Source organism: Phacochoerus africanus, chromosome 1, assembly GCF_016906955.1.
Source record: "Phacochoerus africanus isolate WHEZ1 chromosome 1, ROS_Pafr_v1, whole genome shotgun sequence".
NCBI lineage: Eukaryota > Metazoa > Chordata > Mammalia > Artiodactyla > Suidae > Phacochoerus > Phacochoerus africanus.
Window position 1 is genome coordinate 128348862 of NC_062544.1, and position 8832 is coordinate 128357693.

Here is an 8832-nt window from a genome sequence, read left to right on the forward strand (position 1 = left end):
GCTCAGAGTGAGAACTTGGTAGGTACCAATCACTTTATAAACATGCTCTCATCTGCTCCTTTCTGCTCCCTTCTGAGGTTCCTACTTTACAGAGGGGAAAACTGTAGATCGGAGGAGTTATGCATCTTGCCTAGCTCCCTAACCGCTTTTACCCCAAGAGTGTCTGACTCCAGAGTCTGTGCTCTTGACCAATTAGCTGTGCTGGAATTTCCTCTTCTGACCTCCCTCCTCAGAGCTGTGTTCCCCTTGGCGTGGTCTTCTCCTGACGTGGCAGCTGACCATAAGTCTAGCTATTATGTCTGGTCAAACTCTTTTCTTCTTCTTAAATGAAAACTCCTTTCACAAGCAATGTGAACAGATGTGTGTGTTGTAGTGGATCCAAGGTCTCCAGCACTCAGGGGGGAGTGGGTTGGAGTCTGGGTTCCAGCCCCTCCTTATTCTGCTGAAGGCCAGTGGCATCCTTGTTGGGAGGAGCCTGAGAGCGGATGCTGTCCTATTCCATTTCCAGGAGGTGGATCTCCTGTTACATGCTCCAGCCATCCTCTTGTCCCTTTCTTTTCTTTTCTTTTCTTTCTTTCTTTCTTTTTTTTTTTTTTTTTTTTTGCTTTTTAGGGCTGCACCCATGGCATATGGAGGTTCTCAGGTTAGGGGTCGAATCAGAGCTACAGTTGCCAGCCCACACCACAGTCACAACAATGTGGATCTGAGCTGAGTCTGAAACCTATACCACAGATCACAGCAGCATTGGATCCTTAACCTACTGAGAGCCAGGGATCGAACCCGCATCCCCATGAGTGCTAGTCTGATTCATTTCTGCTAAGCCACAAAGGGAACTCCCTTAATTTTTTTTTTTAAATTGAAATATAGTTGCACAAAATTATATAAGTTTCAGGTGCACAACATAGTGATTCACAATTTTTATTTTTTAAAATCATTTTTGTGTGTGTGTGTGTGTGGCTGCACTTGTCTTGTGGCATAGGGAAGTTCCTGGGCCAGGGATTGAATCTGAGCCTCAGCTGTGACCTACCCTGCAGCTGTGACAACAATGCATACTTTAACACACTCTACTGGGCCAGGGATCAAACCCTTGCCTCCACAGAGACCCAAGCCACTGCAGTTGGAGTCTTAACCCACTGTGTGTGCCCCAGCGGGAACTCCGGTTCATAATTTTTAAAGGTTATACTCCATTTATGGTTATTATATCAGCTATAGTCCCTGCTCTGTACAATATGTCCTTGTAGCTTATTTTATTTTATTTATTTATTTTTACAGATGCACCTGCAGCATATGGAAGTTCCCAGGTTAGGGACTGAGTCAGAGTTGCAGCTGCCAACCTGCGCCATAGCCATGACAACACTGGATCTGAGCTGCATCTGCAGTTTATGGTAATGCTGGATCCTTAACCCGCTGAATGAGGCATCCTCATGGAAATAGTACTGGCTTCTTAACCTGCTGAACCACAACGAGAACTCCCCCTGTAGCTTATTTATTGTACACATAGTATTTTGTACCTCTTGATCCTCCCAACCCATTATTACCCTCCCACCACTGGTAACCTCTAGTCTGTTCCCTATAAATGTTATACTCATTAGCTTTGTTTTATTTTATAGATCTCCCATATAGGTGATATTGTTAGGTAGGATAGGGTAGGAACTTAGACCTGGGTAATTCAAAACAGGCCATTTACCGTTACCAAAAATGGGAGGCCTGCGATCAAACAATGAAGACATAGGCAGATACCAGAGGAATGCTCTAAGGAGTATCTCCCTATAAACTTTTTCCATGCAAATAAGGCATCCTTGCCCCAAACCAATCGGAGGATCCAAACATGCCCTCTTATGCATGCAGGGCGCAGGGGGGTTGGGACAGGAAATTAGTGGGCATGGGGCAAGAGACTAGAGGTTCCCAAACAGGTCCGAGATGCAGGAATATAAGGAGAGACCCAGTTGCAGCCAGTGCCAATTCCAACCCAGGGTGGCCCACTCTCTCTCAGGGAGCAAATAAAACTTCTTGTACACTGCTACTTGACTCTTGATTGCGTCTGTGTTTTTGGCTTGGGGCGATGGACTCATTAAAAGAGCCCAGGTCAGACCTGTTACGTTAAGCAGTTGGTTTGAGGGGAAACTCCCACCCAGAACCACTCCCATCCTGAGCTGATTGCTCCTGCCTGGAGAGACTGCTTGCCTCCATCCCTGTGTGGCCAGACCACTGGGTCTATCCTGGTGCTGCTGCAGCACCTCCCCGCTGGAACAACCTCCCACCAGACTGCCTGCTTCCATCCTTGGGCGATGAAGCCCACTGGCTCTATCCGGAGGATGCTATGGCGCTTCCCAGGTTGCACCTCCAAATCCTTGCCAGTAGGCAAGGACCGAGAGAGATAGTGCAGAGTAGATGAACCTGACGAGATCATACAGTATTTCTCTAACTTATTTCACTTAGTATAATACCCTCCAAGTCCATACCTGCTGTTGCAAGTGGCAAAATTTCATTCCATTTATTTTCTTGAATTTTCCCAGCTCCTACCTGTCTTGGGGGACCTTTCCAGGTCTCCACTGAGAATGTCCCCTCCTCAGATACCCCAGATCAGTAGCTCTCTACCACTGCACTCTGATCAGTTCTGGCCCATCACATACGCATTTGTTGGTTTACTTGACTGTGGGCCTCCCGGGTGAGCTATGGGGCAGAGAACACACCAGTTTGCTGCCTTCTCCAACACCCGACACTTAGCACAGTGCTGGCCCCAAACAGACTCTAAGTATTTCCAGTACAAGTGAACCCACATTAGGCTGGAACTCTTTCAAGATTCATGCACACCAGTGTGAACCTGGGAAAACTCCTTCCCTCTCTGGTCTTAAGTTATCTCATCTGTGAAATGGCCTCGAGGTGACCTCTAAGCTCCTCTCTGGCTCTGAAATTCCACAACTCTCAGCTCTGACACTGGAAAGAGCTGCGCCGCACCCTGTGCAGTTATTTTGCCTTTATCGCCCCAGTACTTCTTTAGAAAAAGGGGCGGGGAAGTGCTGGTAGAACCTTCATTCCTTTTTGAGCATGTGGGCAGTTTTCCAATTCTTGTAATTGGGTTAGAAACAGGGCAAAGTTAACTGAGTTATTGATTCTAGAGTTTCGGGTCTCTGTTGGCGAGACCAAACCCACCGGCTGGCAGCTCGCTATGCTTTTTTCTTTCTCTCTGTCTTTCTCTCTCTCTCTCTTTTTTTTTTTTTTGGTAATGTTGTGAGATTATAGGCCAGTCCCTGAGTCAACAATTCTTTCAGCCTATAATAAAGTTGTATTTTTAAGTTTTGCTTTTGACTTTAATTGCAGCCAGGCATGAAACGAGAGAATGAGGGTGCCATTCCAGATGAGTGCACATTCAAAATCATTCAGCCTCTACTTGGACAAGGAGAGGCAAATTAATAATGAGAACAAACAGGCCTTTGGAACCAGCCTACCCCCCTTCTCCCTTCTTTGTAAAATGGAATCCTTCTCCTGACAGTGTCGATGGAAAAAACACCAGAGCAAACACACCTCAGCAGGCACTGGCATGGTTGGTTCTTTTGGTCTATGCAAACCCCAATAAAGTGAAGACTGAATTATGTACAAATAAAACCAGATATCTGGGAGTTCCCGCTGTGGCTTGGTGGTAAAAAACCCAGCTAGTATCCATGAAGAGGCAGGTTCGACCCCTCTCCTTGCTTGTTAAGGATCCAGTGTAGCCATAAGCTGTGGTGTAGGCCACAGATGCAGCTCAGATCCCATGTTGCTATGGCTGTTCGTAGGCTGGCAGTTGCAGCTCTAATTCAACCCCTAGCCTGGGAACTTCCATAGGCTGTGGATGTGGCCCTAAAAGGCAAAAAACAAACAAACAAAAACCTCCCCAAAACCAGATAAACCAGATAACTCAACATTCATTCATTCACTCATCCATTCATTCATTCATTCCTTGTTTCTTTCTTCCTCTCATCTAACAAATGTTTGTTGAACACATATCCTGTACCAGATTTGCAGTGGAAATGGATATAAAACAGTGAATAAGGGGGATACAACCTCTGTCCTAATACAACACCTACTATTCATGATACTAACACTAACTGTTATCCTATCCTAGGTGCTTGACACAGTAGAAGTGCTTTTCATGAATTTTCTCGTGCAGTCCTTACACTGTCTTTTGGAAGTAGGCATTATTGTGAGTCCTATTTTAGAGAAGGGGAACCTAGGAGTTCCCTTGTGGCACAGTGGGTTAAAGACCCAGAGCATCTTTAAGCTGCAGTGGCGCAGGTTTGATCCCTGGCCTAGGAAATTCCACGTGCTGCAGGCATGGCCAAAAAAACCAAAAACAAACTCCAAAAAAACAAACAAACAAAAACAAATCTACTATAAGAGAAGGGGACTCTGAGGCCCAGGGGAATAAAGTGGGCTGTTCAGGATCATGTGGCTGGAAAGGGAAGCAGCAGGGATGCCTCTGGAGGTTGAGCTCTTAAGCAATGGAGTTTAGAGTCTAGTGGAGCAAGCAGGTGAGCAAACAGATGATGCTAACATGGCTTAGAAGTGACGATTTAGGAGACACAGAGAAAGGGCTGGAGGGAGAGGCCAAAGAAGGATTTGGTCAAGACATGATGTCTCAGCACAGATCATGGGGTATGTGGAAGAGCAGAAGGTCTTTTGGGCTGAGGGGAGGGCAGCAGGACTGGAGAGGAGAGGGAGATGAGGGGGGCTGAGTTGTGACGGGCCCAGGGCTAGGCTGAGTCCTCCGTGACCCGGCAGTGGTGAGAAAGTGGCAGTGTCAGGTTCACCTCTTAGAAAATTCACATCTAACTGCTCTCTGCACAGAGAGTACCAGACGGTTGGAGGTAGAGAGACAAATTAGGGCCGGGGGGAGGTAATGGGGGCGAGGGGGTGTCTGTCATGAGACTGTGGGCAATGACGGAAAAGAGAAGTGCATTGTTTTGAGAGTATTTTGGATGCATAAATTGCAGGACATGGTGATAATTCGAATCTGATTCTTCAAACCAGGCAGGAGACTAAATTTAATGACTTTGGTTGCCTGAGAGAACTGATAACGCTCCACTTTGTGCTGTGCAGATGGGGTTACACGTGAGGAAACTAGGGAACCTTCTACCGGGAAAGATCATCTCTTCCCAAAGACCCAAAGTTGATATGAAGAACAAACCTACATCCAGGTTTCAGGCTTTGCCCTTGTTCATTATACAGTTTCCAAAGGCCCTCATATGGATTCCTCTGCTACTTTATAACAAGGATCTAGTCATTTTTTCTTTAACTGGTGGTTGAAAGGGAATTAGTTCATGTTTTGCTTTTGCCTTGGCTATTGAGAAGTTCAGTGTGAATTTTTATATTCATATTAAAGGTATTAGCATAGGGGCTTGATCTATACATTTTTATCTTCTTTAAATTGAAATTCTATCATTTCCTACATGTATCTCCTTTATAGGCATAAAGACTTTTATGGGCCTCCAATACTGTTTGGAAGAAGTGGTGTCTATGGTAAATACGCATTGCTCATCTGAGAATGAAGGCAGAAGGTCTAGCTTCTTTTTTTTTAAGGCCAAACCCATGGCATATGGAGATTCCCAGGCTAGGAGTCGAATCGGAGCTACAGCTGCCAGCCTACACCACAGCTCATGGCAATGCCAGATCCTTAACCCACTGAGCAAGGCCAGGGATCGAACCTGCGTCCTCATGGATGCTAGTCAGATTTGTTTCTGCTGAGCCACAACGGGAACTCCAGAAGATTTATCTTCTAAACCAACTTCACCCTCTTCCAAAACAGGTCCTGAGATTCCCCAATTAGACTCTCTTGTGTTGGGGAATCTTTTCCATAAGACCCATGAGAAGCAAGCATATGTTGTTTTTGATGTTATGTTTTCTGCACTGAATAGTAAGACAGATTAGTGTGTTGAATGTAATGTCACACTCAGCACAGTATAAGACTTGGAAGTGATGGGAAATAGGACAAGGGTAGTTTTGGTGAAGATCTGGAGGTTAGGGATATTTTGGAGGTTGGAGCTTTGTGAAGGCCAAGTAGTACCAGGATGGACCTGAGTGGAAGGCCATGGAGGGACTGGCCAGATCCCCCAAAGGAGGACAAGAGTCATTGACAGGGGAAATGGAAAGCCAGAAATCTGGTCACCCAGCCTTGTTTTCTGCCATTCTGTTGACACCGGCTGACCAAGCCATACTTTGGAATGACTTGAACAGCAAATCCAAAACACCATGATTGGAGTTCCTGTTGTGGTTCAGCAGGTTAAGAACCTGACATAGTGTCCATCAGAATGCAGGCTTGATTGCTGGCTTTGCTCAGTAGGTTAAGGATCCAGCATTGCTGTGGCTGTGGTATAGGGGGACAGCTGCAGCTCTGATTTGACCCCTAGCCTGGAAACTTCCTATGTGCCACAGGTGCAGCAGTAAAGAGAAGAGAAAAAAAAAATCGCAAAGAAAAAGCCCCCCAAGACACCATGATTAGGTGACTATCCATGCTGAATGATGTTTAGGAGGCTTGGAAATAGATTCCACTTTCTCTGGTCTGAATATCTTTTATTACCTTTCCAATGTTGGTGGTTTATTCACTACACCAAGTCATTACTATTTCAGGAGTCTCTGCTAAAATGTGATGCCTCTGGTGGTGTCATGCAGCAAGGATGAAATATTAGAAACACAGGTCTTGGGGCTGGAAGGGATCTTGGAGAAAACGGATGGCAACCCTAAGGTCTCCCAGCTAACCCTATAGCTACCCCTGTAGCTGTTAGCTAACCCTCCCAGCTAACTCCTAGCTTAGCTGGGAGACTTTAACCACAAGGAGGTTAAACTAATCAGACCAAGATCACCAAGCCAGTTTGTGGAAAAACTTTGATTAGAATTCAGATCTCAGGAGTTTCCCTCGTGGAACAGTGGAAACGAATCCGACTAGGAACCATGAGGTTGTGGGTTTGATTCCTGGCCTTGCTCAGTGGATTAAGTATCCAGTGTTGCCGTGAGCTGTGGTGTAGGTTGCAGACGCAGCTTGGATGTGGCATTGCTGTGGCTCTGGTGTAGGCCAGCAGCTGTAGCTCTGATTAGACCCCTAGCCTGGGAACCTCCATATGCTTCAGGTGCGGCCCTGAAAAGACAAAAGGCAAAAAAAGGATTCAGGTTTCTGGCTACTAGCAGAAGCTCTTTCCGTATTACAGGATTAGAGGCTGGTTTGCATCCGATTCCTTTCTAAAGTAACAGCTAAGTAAAGGAAACTGGAGATCCAGAGTGAGCAGGTTTTGAAAGGAACAGAAATAAAAGAGACCAACAATAATTATGTGGACTTGTTGACAGAGACCTGAACTGTTTTTGTGAACCTATGTTGTGTTTGTGGAGAATTGTCCTTTGTTTACCCCACAGATTCTGGTGGGACCATCAGTCAAAGATCCTAAGGTTGGCCAACACCCTACCTCTGAGGGCACATGACCAAGCCTGGTTAATCATAGTTCTCCATGTCCATTTTGTAGATATTGATACAAGCAGGAGGTGGGTTCCAGACCCAATCAGAGTCCCTCCGTGAAATGGGACAGAGGGAAGTCTTATTTCCTTTGTAAAGACTATTTGGCCTGGAATTGCAGGAAGCTATCTTTCTCAGGTGATTTGAGAAAGCCTGCCTGATTATGAAGCTCACTCACCAAAAAGCAGAGCCCAAAACAAGAAAGAAAGCATAAGAACCAGAGGAAAGTAGAGAGAGGAGGAGAGAGGAGGGAGAAACAGAGAGAGAGAGAGATAAAGAGATTGAGACAGAGAAACAAGAGCAAGCAAGCATCTGGAAGAAATAATCTGAGTAACTGGATCCAGCTATGCCTGAAGCCAGACACACTCCAAGACGTTTCAGTTGATGGGCGCCAATAAGTACCTATAATTTTTTCTGTTTAAACTCATTCAGGTTGGGGGTCTCCTCCTTTTAACTGTGAAATATTGTTTATAATGCACTTTTATAGAAATCATCCCACTTAATTCTCTCAACTATCCTGTGAGATAGATATTAGCATAATTACCATGTTATAAATGTGAAAATTGAGGCTGAGGGATGGTTAACAATTGGCCTAAGGTTATGGGGCTTTATGAAAGCAGCCTGTGTTACTCTTTATAAGATCTTTTCTTTTTATCTGCTAAATCCTGGCTGTTTAATGGTGTAGGCTGAGGGGCCTGGATGCCACCTCTGTCTTTTTGTGCCATGGTGAGGGGCTAGTCCATCCCCTTTGCTGGCTGTCCTTCCTCAGCTGGTGTGTTCACACACTGTTAGTGGCTCAGATAATGCAAAGTAGATAACTACCTCTGCCTTGAGAAGTGGATTATTTGAATGGCTGAGTCTGGGCATGGTATGTTCACCAAGAGTCAGGGGCAGGCACATCTCCAGTTTTGTGTGGGTGGACTCCGTGCCAGCACCCAGGCCACCAGTGCTTCCTTCAGGACCACAGGAGGCCTCAGTGGGAAGTGCAACTGCCAGCTGTTCTCCTTTGAGGTCAGCATGTGGTGCAGCCGGGAGCCTTTGGTCAGCGTGTGGCAACTCAAATAATATGCTCCCAATGGGGTGAGAAAGCCACAAAATGGCATGGGGGAAATTGGCCACCAGAACATTTGACCATAGGAAAGGTGGTCTCTGTGGCTGGGGTTTGAGCAATGCCTCTGAATTTCACCCATCCATGCTCCCCAGAGAGTGGTGTTAAAAGCCATGTAGGCCTCCTTTAAACACAAGCTTGAAAGGCCTGATGCTTCCTGACTGGATCACCTTCCCCAGCCTTGGGGCTGGATGAGAACAAACAGACCCATCTTTTACTTTCGAGGCGTCTCTCCAGTCCCTAG